Here is a 13,699-nt window from a genome sequence, read left to right as displayed (position 1 = left end):
GAGTGTACCTCTGGTCTCAGGCTCGTTCTCCTCGCGTGCCGATGATGCTGGTTCTTTGCCACAGACTGAAGTCCACAGCAAAGTTTCCAAACCTGTGAATAAGAAGTACTGGCCCGGCCCCCGCACCTGCACAACAACTCACCCCCCCTGCCCTGCCTCCCCTCCCTCCCTGTGTAAGGACCGCCCAGAAACCGCACCTTGAGCCAATCACAGCGCAGGTTCACTCCAAATCCCAAAACAGGACTAAACCACTAAATAAATCAAAAAAATGATAGAACCAGGATTATATTTTCTGCATAATTTTGTTATTTTACATTAGATGCAAGAAACAGGGGCTTTTGGAAATCGTATTTAGTATTTGAATTTGAAAACTTGAAAACTTGAAAAAATGAATGAATGAAACCTCGTCTTTCCTTTGTCTTGCACATGAGAGCATCTAAAGTATTACACAGGGTATATGAAAACACACAGGGACTGAACAGATAGGCGACATATACAGTAATATATAAAGCAGAGTACTCGGGTGAGAGTTTATTGAGCAGCTGAATACTACGTGTGACAAGGGATGTAAGGCCTCACTTGATCTTCATTCGAGGCGTCACAAACCTTCGTCCAAATGGTAGAAGACAGTAAATCAGGCTCGGAATTACATATGAACAAATCCTTCTGTACGATGGTAAAAATAAGTCCCAGATTGTAAAATTTGGTGTGTGTAGGTGCAACTTTATTATTATTATTAGGCCCGAGCGCCACAAGCTGGCGAGAGAAAATTCCATTTTGGCATCTCGATCAAAAAAGTCAAAGAGACCCATGTCATATTTGTTACGGCGTAGCCGTAGCGATGACAGAAACCTCCCATGTTATTCCAATGGGGAAATGTTGACACTTTATACTTTTACAAACTCCTCCCAAGGCGTTATCAAATTTAGTGAGACTCATCTTCAGGGGTGGACCATCAAAAGTTATCCACATTTTTATTCTGAGAATCACGGTCTCTGTGCAGCAAAGCTGCACATTTTGCCAAGAATTTAAAATAAAAAAGCTTTTTGAATGGGGACCACAAAATTTAGTTCTCCCAAAATGTATCAAATTTTGCACAAAATTCTATTTAGGATGCCAATAAAAATAATTCAATGGGACCTATGTCACATTTGTTACCTCCCATGTTATTCCAATGGGACAATTGCCAAATCTCTGAAATGTGAACATGCTGACAAAAGTTATAAAAAAATGTATTCTAAGAGCTACAGACTTTGTGCGGCGGAGCAAACTTTTCCCTTCATATGTAAAGCAAAGGGAAGAAGACGCGACAGCGTCACCGATTCAGCAGTAGGTGTATTAAAAGGAAAATTGGGGCACGTTAGCGCCCCCTCCTCTTGTGGCGTGGCGGCGGCGGCGGCGTGGCGAGGGCCGATCATTGCCGCTTGCGGCTATATTTATTATAATATATTTTTTCAAAATTAAAAAAGACAAAACAGACAGAAACAGACACAGAAAAATAAATCATCCAAGAAAAAGAAAAGGTTCAAGCACATGAGGTTTAAAATAAAAGTCCTGTTGAGTCCGTTTTCTTTCAAATTTGTCTCTTTCCAGGTTGAGTCCATGTGTGATTTTTTCCCATTGTCAGTTATTATGTCGGTCCAATTGTTAATCGTCGCTGTAGTTTGTGTCATCCATTTTTTTGTTATTGTCTTTTTGCCGGCCGCCAGTATGTTTCAGAAGTATCCATTTATTGTGTTAGGGGTTCTGAGGCCCAGATACATAGTTCTGAGATGCTGGTGTCAAAAACAGTCTGCAATGATTTGTTAATTTCCATTCCGTACATTTATGTGCAATCTGTGCTCTTTCGAATAGCACAGATTTGATTTAAAGTCTGGATAACTAAATGTATAAAGATTTTTGATCAGATTGTACAGGAAAATCACATGAAAAGCTTTGATATGTTGAAATAACTTTTTGACTTTTTTGGACTTGCATAGGTTATTACAAATAAGGAGTTATTACAAGCTTATAAATCAGATCTTTAAAAGGAAATAATATCTAAATTATACAAACGTATTAACAATTTAGGCAGCCACTATACTAATTACATTCAAATGAAAAGAAAAGAGAAGGTAATTTTGTCCTGAATGAAGATTAATGGGAAAGTATATGTACATCTCAGTGGAGGAGCACTAAATCTGAGAAATTGGAGAGAATTCTGTTGGAAAAATGAAAGAAAAACATTGAAAGAAAAACAAGACCAAAGAGAGAACAGACAGAAACGTCAGAAACAGTAGTGCAAACAAAGCAAAAGAAGAGAAAATCAGAATCAGAATCAGAATAGGGTTTATTGCCTTTTGTCAATGAATAAATGATTATGAAATGGGGAAATTGTGAAATTTCCCCGTGTGGGACAATAAAGGAATATCTTATCTTATCTTAAAATTCACAGACATAGAACTTGTTCTGGTGATTCAATGCAACACAAACAACAAAACATTGAACAATTAATACTGAACGGCATGATATGTACATGATAAAATATAAAGTATAAAGTTATGTAGTAGTGCAATAAGAAGTGACAGTGCAGTGGGTATAAGGTGCTTAGGCAGTGTTCATGAGTCCATCTGCAGAGGGAAAGAAACTGCTCTTGTGACGGGAGGTTCTGGTGCTGATGGACCGTAACCTCCTGCCTGAGGGGAGTGGCCTCCTGCCTGAGGGGAGTGGCCTCCTGCCTGAGGGGAGTGGCCTCCTGCCTGTGGGGAGTGGCCTCCTGCCTGAGGGGAGTGGCCTCCTGCCTGAGGGAAGGTGCTCAAATAGTCCGAGAAGGGTCAGCTGTGATCTGACCTGCTCGTCCCAGAGCCCTGGAAACGTACAGGTCCTACAGAGATGGAAGTTCGCCGCCGATCAACTTCTCATGGCACATAAAACCCAAAGAAATCGTCCCATTTAGTCCAAAGTCTATTACATTTATCCATTTCCGAATGTAATTTCTTCCATTTTACGAATGTCCAGTAGAATGATAATCCAGTCCTAGATCGTCGGTGCATTTTGTGTGCATTTTGCTGCAGCCAGGAGGATGCAGGAGTGTTGCTGGTTGTGTCCATGGCAGGAGTCCTGAGGCCCAAATACAGAGTCCTGAGGCCCAAACACAGAGTCCTGAGGCCCAAATACAGAGTCCTGAGGCCCAAACACAGAGTCCTGAGGCCCAAATACAGAGTCCTGAGGCCCAAACACAGAGTCCTGAGGCCCAAACACAGAGTCCTGAGGCCCAAATACAGAGTCCTGAGGCCCAAACACAGAGTCCTGAGGCCCAAATACAGAGTCCTGAGGCCCAAACACAGAGTCCTGAGGCCCAAATACAGAGTCCTGAGGTCCAAATACAGAGTCCTGAGGTCCAAACACAGAGTCCTGAGGTCCAAACACAGAGTCCTGAGGTCCAAACACAGAGTCCTGAGGTCCAAATACAGAGTCCTGAGGCCCAAATACAGAGTCCTGAAGTCCAAATACAGAGTCCTGAGGTCCAAATACAGAGTCCTGAGGTCCAAACACAGAGTCCTGAGGTCCAAATACAGAGTCCTGAGGCCCAAATGCAGAGTCCTGAGGCCCAAATACAGAGTCCTGAGGTCCAAATACAGAGTCCTGAGGTCCAAACACAGAGTCCTGAGGTCCAAACACAGAGTCCTGAGGTCCAAACACAAAGTCCTGAGGTCCAAATACAGAGTCCTGAGGTCCAAACACAGAGTCCTGAGGTCCAAATACAGAGTCCTGAGGTCCAAACACAGAGTCCTGAGGTCCAAATACAGAGTCCTGAGGTCCAAATACAGAGTCCTGAGGTCCAAACACAGAGTCCTGAGGCCCAAACACAGAGTCCTGAGGTCCAAACACAGAGTCCTGAGGTCCAAACACAGAGTCCTGAGGTCCAAATACAGAGTCCTGAGGTCCAAACACAGAGTCCTGAGGTCCAAATACAGAGTCCTGAGGTCCAAATACAGAGTCCTGAGGTCCAAATACAGAGTCCTGAGGTCCAAACACAAAGTCCTGAAATCCAGTGGATGGTGATTTCATAAATTGTAAGGCGTTGTAGATCTCAGTCTGAACTTGTGAACAAAAGGACAACCCCAAAACACATGATAGTGGTTTGTCTCCTGCTGCCACATCCTCTCCAACAGTCTGCCTCCTGCTGCCACATCCTCTCCAACAGTCTGCCTCCTGCTTCCACATCCTCTCCAACAGTCTGCCTCCTGCTGCCACATCCTCTCCAACAGTCTGCTCCTGCTGCCACATCCTCTCCAACAGTCTGCCTCCTGCTGCCACATCCTCTCCAACAGTCTGCCTCCTGCTTCCACATCCTCTCCAACAGTCTGCCTCCTGCTGCCACATCCTCTCCAACAGTCTGCCTCCTGCTGCCACATCCTCTCCAACAGCCTGCCTCCTGCTGCCACATCCTCTCCAACAGCCTGCCTCCTGCTGCCACATCCTCTCCAACAGTCTGCCTCCTGCTGCCACATCCTCTCCAACAGCCTGCCTCCTGCTGCCACATCCTCTCCAACAGCCTGCCTCCTGCCGCCACATCCTCTCCAACAGTCTGCCTCCTGCTGCCACATCCTCTCCAACAGCCTGCCTCCTGCCGCCACATCCTCTCCAACAGTCTGTCTCCTGCTGCCACATCCTCTCCAACAGTCTGCATTTCCCTGTGAGTAATGGGCACTTTGACATGGGCTTATATAGAAACCAGACACACTTTTCCAACAGAATTCCCGAGGCAAACCACATTCATGTGTCTTGTCTTGTTGCTTTTTTTAAAGTTTTATAGACAATTTATGACATCACCATCACCACTGGATTAGTGGTGTACTTGGGCCTCAGAACCTCTGCCATGGACACAATAAGCAGTTACCTCATGGCAGCAGCAAAAAAGGCACTCACAAAAAATGGATGACACAAAGTGTCCGACAATCAGTGACTGGACCAACAATATAATGGACATATGCAAAATTGAAAAAAAGTCACAGTAAGACTCAATTTGAAAATGGACAAATTTGGGCAACGTGGGACAGCCTACCTTAGTTTGTATGTTTTTGTTGGATGTCGACTGATTTTATTTGTGACTATTGTTCTCTCTCAGGTCTTGTTTTGTTTCTGTTGTTTATTCAGTGTTCTATATTTGTTTAAACCTCGGAAATGGTTTTCTCTTCACCCTCTGACCACGTTTTGGATCAGTCTGTGTCAGCTCTTTTTTCTTTTTTTGCATTTTATTTGCTCTATTGAGTTAGGTTGTTGTGGTTCCTATTTTTGTGTGTTGTGTTTGAAGCAGATTTACAAGAATGATTTCAACATGGTTAATACAAGAGCATCTGAAAAATTACGAAAAGCGTCTTTTAAAGTTGACGGCATATTGGGTTTAATTAAGCGGTCAAAGATATTGACAGAGACGAGAAAAGAGTACATTTATATTATATACCTACAAGAAACCCATTTCAACGACTTAAAACATCAATAATTGAATACAATTGGATATAACAGACTTTACTATTCCTCATACAGGGGCAAACATAAGAGGGGTGTGGCTATCTTGATCTCAAGCCTTTGGCAGATTTGTATTGGTGAAAAAGAAATATTAATGGAAATGTGTTTACTTTGATCAATATATAGGCTCCTCCAGGAAGCGACCGCACGTTCTATACTAAAGTTGTAGATCTGATTGCAAACCACTCTGAGGGAACCCTTGACTGTGGTGTAGACAGGAACTTACATCTTCTGTTACTTTTAATGGCGGTTGGCAGCCAACTGAAAAGGTGCATTTACCTACTGTAGTGCTATATCTAACTTCTTCTTAGGTGTTTTCGCCACCTACTGTAGTTGTATGTTTTCAAAGTATGTGTTTTACACAATACTGTATTTAAAAAAATAAATTCAAAAAAGGAGAGGGAAAGAGAGAGAGAAACTTGCTTGTTCAGCCAATATTGAATTTCTCAAGCTCACAAAGTACTGGTAAACCTATAAATAATACATTTTGTAAATTAATAAATAATCTAGGAGTGATATCGGGAGAGAGATCATAACCCTAATGTCTAATTACGTATGAAAACAACGGGCTGTGAAACCATCGACGATTGTATTAATAAATTGTCATTAACTTAAACCTTGCCTCTGTTGTTCCAACAACGAACGTGCCTTAGATTGGTCCTGAGCCAGAACCTCAGCTGGCGTTGTTGGTAATGTGTGTATGTAAACAGTGTACAAAATAGAGTCAAATAGTGAACGAGCCAGTCCACTTTGCTACATTTACAACATGAAAAGAATGAATCAAAATATATAACCTAAACAAATATGTTAAAATCTTAAACTGGATGGCTTATGACCAAGGTTTTTCACCTAACAGCACAGATTTGAGATTTAAAGTCTGGTTAACAAACGGTATAAAGGTTTTTCACATGATTGTAAAAGATTTGATGTGTTGAAAGAATCCTTTGTATTGGAGCCACAGGAGTTCTATTTCAATCCCTACTGACCTTTGACCCCCGGTGGCTCACGTGAGTCTATATAGTCACGTGACACCGGGAGCTCAGTCCCTAGAGACCTTCTCGCAGGTTGTATATGTGGTTGTTCGGCTAATATATTGTAGTGTCCCACAAAGTTTGGTTGGTTTTGCCGCTTGTAGCCTGTTAGCCCTGTTAGCCCTGTGACTGTGGTACAGTCGGTGCAGCGAGTTCGCTCGCCCTCCTGTCGGACATGTTGAAATGAGGAGGTATATTTACGTTGTTGTCTACAACTGGTAAGTACCCCTTTAATGCATTTCGCTGTAGCCATGTGCTCGGTAGATTTTAACCCGTACAATTGTACCCGGTTTTGTGTTTATCCGTGCTAAAGCCGTTTGTTTTGGTTTACAGATACAGCCACGTGGCTTTATGTTCTAACTATAGCGGTGTTCGGGTCATTAGTTCAGAACTGCTTTGTTTTCAGCCGGTTACACACCATTGGTGGCGTTTTCGGCTCGACCTGGTTGTTCCTGTAGCTGGTTTTGTGTTTACATTGGGTCATTAGTGGCGTTCACTGCTCGACCTGACCCCGCTGCGCCCCTCTTACCGGGGTAGAGGTTTTATATCTTAGAGTCGCTAGTGGCGTTCCACTCGACCCGACTCTATTTGTCTCCGGTCATATCATGCTGGAGTCCCTGTGTTGCCGATCCTGCCTGGCGCCGCTGCAGCCTGACGATGGGCATGATCTCTGCCCTGCTTGTCTTGGAGTGGATCATCTTCGGGAGGCACTCTCCTACAATGCTTGCGCCAACTTTTCAGTTATGCCCCGGTCTGTGCGCGTCTGGCTGCTTTCGAGGACGCTTCAGACTGGTTGTTTGTGGCGCCTACGAGTCAATTACCGGCTGGCCAGACTGGGGGCCGCAAGCGCCGTCCACGGCTACTCAAGGCGGCCCCCAGTTTAAAAAAAAAAAGGGCCCTGGGAAGTTAGCGGCGCAAGTGAGCACGCTGACATCTGAACTGGCTCATTGCGGGCAGTTATCCAGACTCTCCAGACTGATGCCAGTCGGGTGGTGGCACAACGGCATGAGGGGCATGGCACAGCCTCAGTATATGATGACGTCATATCTGTGGCTGCTTCAGACACGCAGTTTCAGCTGGAGTCTGACCTTCTGAGCTCCAGAGTTTCAGAATCTGGCTCACTGGCCTCTGCCGGCTCTCAGGCCGACAGTGATGACACTGTCACAGCGGCTTTACGGACCGCACTTTCCTGCTTAAAGCTGGATGTTCCGCGGGATGAGGCGGCACCCTCTAGCGCCTTCTTTCGGCGCCAGGCTGCAGCGTCCCACTTTTACAGTTCCTCCCTCGGAGGAGTTCATCAAGGAACTGCATGCCTGTTGGACAGACCCAAAAGCATTTTCAAGGCCTACTTCAGATGGCAGGGTCTTGGCACTGACGCAGGATCCTCAGAAGCTTGGCCTGGGACATATGCCGGCAGTGGAGCTGGCTATTGCCTCCCTCGTCGTCCGTCCAGAGGAGACTTTACGGACTAATGCCCGGTGTCCACAACCACAGTGCCAGGTTACAGACGACCTTCTGTGCAAGGCGTATGACATGGGAGCTCGTATGGGTCGCATTGGGAACTCCTTGTCTCATTTGATGCTAGGCCCTTGAGACGGTGCCGGTGGACCAACCAACACATGGGCTTGTTGATGCCTCCTTGCTGGCTTTCGCCCTCATGTCAAGGGAACTAGGGCATCTGCTCTCTACATTAGTTCAAGCTCGCCGCCAAGTATGGCTGGCACAGTCTCCGCTCTCTGAGGCCTGTAGGAAGACCTTGAGGGGTGTTCCAGTTCTTCCTGGAGAACTATTTGGCCCGGCCGCCCTGGAGGCTCTAGAGCGCACGGCCCAGGCTTGCGGTACACAGCAACAGTTGGCGGGGGTCTCATCGACCGGCTAAGGCTGCCCCTCCCGTTTCTTCACGGAGGTACGCACCACCGCCCATCACTCCCCCGTTCATGGCTCGGACTTGCAACAGGCCCCAAGGTTTGGGTTTCGTCCGTCCCGTGCGTCCCGTTCCTCACAACCCGGCCGTCGCCCCCACAAGCCCGCGGGGGGCCGAGGGGCCTCCAGATGCGGTTACAGGGCCGGCGGTAGGACATTTTTCCCCGGGACAGCTGGAGTACTGGATGGCTCATTCCCCAGACATTTGGGTGCTGGCCACGCTGTCCGGAAGGTATCGTCTGCAGGATCCAGGGGGCTTTTATTCCTCAGGGGGTCTAAATATGTTTTTAAAGGTGCTCCCTTTCAAGATGTTGGCTGTCAGACAAGTGCTCCAGGCGATCTTCCCAGGCGACTGGTTCACAACAGTAGACCTGAAGGATGCATATTTCCATGTCCCCATTGCACCGCCACATTGGAAATTTCTCCACTTTGCTTTCCGGTTCAGGGTCCTGCCATTCGGGCTATCTCTGTCCCCTCGAGTGTTTACAAGGTGCGTCGCTGCAGCCTTGTCCCCCTTGCAGGCCCAGGGGTTGCGGATTCTGCCCTATCTGGACGACTGGCTCATTTGTGCTCCCAGCCACGAACAGGCGCTTCAAGATACAAAGACTGTGCTCAGGCACGTGGGGAATTCTCTTCCCTACGTCGTGTTCCTAAGCCTCTTGGGCAAGCTGACTGCGGCCGCAACGGTGGTTCCTATGGGGCTGCTGTCTTTGCGCCCCCTTCAGATGTGGCTCAACAGCCAACACCTGAACCCCACAGGTCAGGATCACAGGCGGCGGCTACCCGTATCTCCCCAATGCCGGGTGTCTCTATGCAGGTGGCGGAACGAGGCCTTCATGACGCACGGCGTTCCTCTGGGGCCCCTTCCTTCCAGACGGGAGGTTGTGTACACCGACGCATACCTTCTAGGCAGGGGTGCGACACGGCAGGCACGGATGGTGCAAGGGTCATGGTCCCAGAGGCAGAGCAGGCTGCACATCAATGTGCTGGAGTTCTTGGCTGTCGAGCTAGCGCTGCGCCATTTCTTGCAACACCTGCGCGGCCGTCATGTTACGGTCCGACAACACCAGTGTGGTTTTTCACATAAATCACCAGGGCGGCACTGGGTCAGTGACCCTGTTCAGGATTGCACAACGGGTCCTGACTTGGGCTAGTCTGAGCGCTGTTCACATTCCGGGGGTTCAGAATGTGTACGCGGACTTCCTGTCTCGCCATCGGACGCTGCCAGGGGACTGGCAGCTTCAGCTGGAGGTGGTGAGGGACATTTGGGAGACCTTCGGCAGGGTACAGGTGGATCTTTTTGCCTCCCGCAACACGACACACTGCCCTCTGTGGTTCTCGCTGGCGGACAGGGCCAGCCCGCTGGATCAGGACGCACTGGTTCACGACTGGCCCAGGACGATGCTCTATGCATTTCCCCCATTCCCCCTGATTCATCAGACGCTTCTCAGGGTCCTTCAGGATGGCCACAGTATCCTGCTAGTGGCCTCGTTTTGGCCGAGGAGAACATGGTTTCCTCTGCTGCGCAGGCTCTGCCTCGGCACAGCGAGATGTCTCCCCCCCAGGAGGGATCTCCTCTCTCAACTAGGGGGTCAGATTCTGCACCCCAATCCCGAGCGCCTGAAGCTCTGGGTATGGCCGCTGCAGGGCCCAGCCTGACCTTCTCGAGGTACGCCGGGGAGATTGGGAACACGATAAGCAATGCTCGTGCTCAGTCTGTATTCTGTCTTCTGTATTCCTGCAAGTGGAAACTGTTTGACGCCTGGTGTCACAAAAGCGGTGAGGATCCAGTGCATTGTGCTGTGTCAGCGGTGCTCACTTTCCTGCAGGAGCTACTTGGCCAGGGGCGCTCTCCATCTACCCTGAAAGTATACATTGCTGCAATTTCTTGTTGGCATGTGGGGTGGAATGGTTTCTCGGTTGGCCGTAACAAAGATATTTCCCTTTTTCTAAAGGGTGCCCGGCGTTTGCGTCCGCCCGCCCATTCTGTGGTCCCGGCATGGGACCTGTCCCTGGTGCTGGAGGCGTTGCGATCCCCTCCATTTGAGCCTCTGTCGCAGGTTGACCTTAAATGGCTTTCAATGAAGACGGCATTCCTTCTGGCGATGGCCTCGGCGAAACGGGTGAGTGAGCTCCAGGCTTTGTCCGTGGCAGACTCCTGTTTTCGTTGGCACCCCGACAACTCTGGGGTTTCCCTTTGGCCGAATATGGATATTTTCCAAAGGTGATTTTGTCGGAGGGGCACAACCGGCCGCTACAACTTGCACGTTTTGGTGCGGGATCTGCCGCCGAACAGCTGTGTCCTGTCCGTGCGCTTGAAGCATATGCGCGTGCTACCGCATTGATACGCAAATATGAGAGCCTGTTTGTTTGTTTCGCCGGCCAGCGCAAGGGCCAGGCTCTGTCCAAACAGCGTCTCGCGGGCTGGATTGTTGATGTAATCACGGAAGCCTATGCTCGAAAAGGGCGACCGTTGCCGTCCGGGGTGAGGTGCCACTCCACAAGGGGGCTCTCAACTTCGTGGGCCGCTATGAGCGGGGTGTCCTTGGACGTGATCTGTGCGGCGGCCTCTTGGACATCCCCGAATACATTTGCAAGATTCTACAGAGTGAATGTGGTTTCTCCACAACCGCTGGAAGAGGTTCTCCGGCAACACTCTTCTGCGTCCCATTGAGGTATGGTTTTGTCTATTCCTCGGGACTCTGTTGGTATTCGTCATCCAGTGCTTTATGCACCGCCTCTGGCAGTAGGGATGAAATAGAACGAAAGTTATGACCGTAACTACGGTTCTATGAATCCCGGATAACCGCCAGAGCATCCGGTCCCTTGGAATTCTCGTGCTTTGCGAGAAGGTTTCTAGGGACTGAGCTCCCTGTGTCACGTGACTATATAGACTCACATGAGCCACCGGGGGTCAAAGGTGACTTTTTGTTATTAAATCTCTACCTGTGTATGCGCAAGGATGATCATCCAGTGCTTTATGCACCACCTCTGGCGGTCATCCGGGATTCATAGAACCGTAGTTACAGTCGTAACTTTCGTTTTATAGGTATTACAAATAAGTTATTATAACCAAGAAATCAAACAAAGCAACGACCACCATAACACTCAGATTGAACTGTATGTTAATTCTTACAACTCACAACGGGAATAATATCAAACTCAGACCTCTGCTCAAGTCTGTAAAGTGCGCGTCTGCACTTCTCAGCCCTCGGCATTCGCTCCAGCAGCACAGCAACAATGAGCAGCTCCGGAGAGAGGCGGCTGCCCAAAAGGACTGTTGGATTTAATAATAATTCAATAAGTGGTTGTTGATTAAATTATTGCTTAAGTGACAGGTGTTTTAAAGTGTTCATGAGTCCTCTGGAATCCCAACAATCTGCATTCTCGATTCTCCAGGCCGTCCAGTGTATCTGTCAAAACAGGCACCTGGTTTGTCAATCCAGCCACTTTGGTTTGCAGAGCAGAGGCGTGTCCTTCAGATCAGAGATCTCCGCGGCCGCTGTGGCTCGGAAGTCCAGCTCGCCATCCTTGGATTTCAAATCACACATTTCCGTCCACTGTGTTTGTAATCTCCTGTAAAGCCGCCATAGTCACCGAGTCTCCTCCACAGATGCATCTGATCTGGAGCTGGACCGATGGCGTGGTATAGAGCTCATTCACCGACGTCACAAAACCACGTGATCGCATACTGTGCCGCCATTTTGTCCGTCACTTGTTGCACTGACAGAGCGTGGAAAGTGATCTCAAACGTAAATGATGGAGGCCCCAGTGCTTTCAGATTCCACAAACTCCTTGGATGAGCTACACAAAGGTCGATATTTAGAAAAGCTGCGATCAATCAACTCAGATCCATATTTGATGCCTAAATCACCGACTCTTTTGGATATCTCGTACCCGAACATTTACAATCCAAGCCCCCTGGTCCCATGGTTCACAAGTCCCAATTTTGAACAAAGAGCCTACGCGCCTGAATAAAACTGATGTTAATTCTAAAGCGTGCGCGGAACACGATAGACTTGATATATCTGGGGCTCCAGCGCAGGCAGCGGTGCGTGAGGCTGCATGCCAGGGGTTCACGCACTTGCACGGGGCTGAACAGCTGTAAGCTACCTCCGCCGCGCTCCCGCGTCAGCTCCCTCCGCTACAACTACATAGTCTGATCGTTTATTTCCCAGTTCGAACGTTTTATCGCAGCTGTCCATCGCGCTCTTCTTTCCCGGGTTTCTCGGTTTCCGATAGAACTTTTTTCCATTTATCTTCCAGGTTGCTGCACCCAACTGCCACATACACCTTCACCATTTTGATAATAGTAAAGCGTCCAATATCATTAATGAGGTTTTGGGCCTCTTCGAACCGTGTTTCGTTGTAAATTGTAGCAGACAGACGGCAGTATTGAATTGGCTGATGGTTCACAGTGGTAAACACGATCAGCTGGACGGACAATATGGCGAAACAAGTCTGGGGGCGCTCGTGTGACGTCACGTGAATGAGCTCTTTAGTCAGAACAACAGCGGAGCTTGAGCCAGCTACGTCTGGGCGCGCAGGGGCTAGCGCCGGTGGGAAGCTAGTTAGCTTGGATATAGCATTGCTAGCCTGGCAGCGTTTTTCTTTTTCTTAGGACATGTTCCCGAAATAAGTCTCCAGTTTCTTAATATATCTGCGCCCACGTAAAAATATCGGGGCTCCCCAGGTGAACTCACAGACTGATTATTTCCACAGGTACGAGCGCAGCCAGACAGACACATCCGCACTTCATCCCAGAAGATGGAGTTCTACTTCTGCTTGAGCTGAGGTGGGTAGAGCAAACATTTGCACTCAATTTAGAGAAACATCACTTCAGAATAATATTACTCAAGTAAAAGTACTGTAGTAGTGATTCAAATATTGACTCAAGTAGGAGTAAAAATGTATTTGGGGAAATTACTACTTCTATGAAGTGAAAGACAAAACATTAAATGCTGCACAAAAACACAAAAAATAGACAAAGTAAATTATAATTGAAAGAGCAGAGCAAGAAATATGAATATTCAAATAGTTTTATAGTGTCAACATAAACCCTAAAGGGCCCTCAGCGGAGAAATGTGTCAGCTTTGGGTGGAACCTTTCACACAGCCTCTTCTTGTCCTTCCTGGCCCCTGGGAGGAGTCCAGTGGGGCCCCTGAGCAGGTCACTACAGACGGCTGTAAAAGGAGCCTGTGGGTGGGGCTGGAGGTGACAGTGGGAAGAAAGGG

General features: G+C 48.1%; 1 protein-coding gene across 1 annotated transcript in view; it reads right to left on the bottom strand.

The window, feature by feature from the left end:
- Positions 1-11,204, bottom strand: part of ccdc15 (coiled-coil domain containing 15) — a 123,959-nt gene extending 112,755 nt beyond the window's left edge. Inside the window, exon 1 of the mRNA XM_072447003.1 lies at positions 11,192-11,204. The gene's annotated coding sequence lies outside the window, so the exon portion shown is untranslated. The remainder of the gene's footprint in view (positions 1-11,191) is intronic.
- Positions 11,205-13,699: the final 2,495 nt, after the last annotated feature.

This window comes from Eucyclogobius newberryi, unplaced genomic scaffold, assembly GCF_026437365.1.
Source record: "Eucyclogobius newberryi isolate DKJ021-1_F unplaced genomic scaffold, fEucNew1.0.hap1 SCAF_15, whole genome shotgun sequence".
NCBI classification, from domain to species: Eukaryota; Metazoa; Chordata; class Actinopteri; order Gobiiformes; family Gobiidae; genus Eucyclogobius; species Eucyclogobius newberryi.
This window is presented reverse-complemented; position numbering and strand designations above follow the sequence as displayed.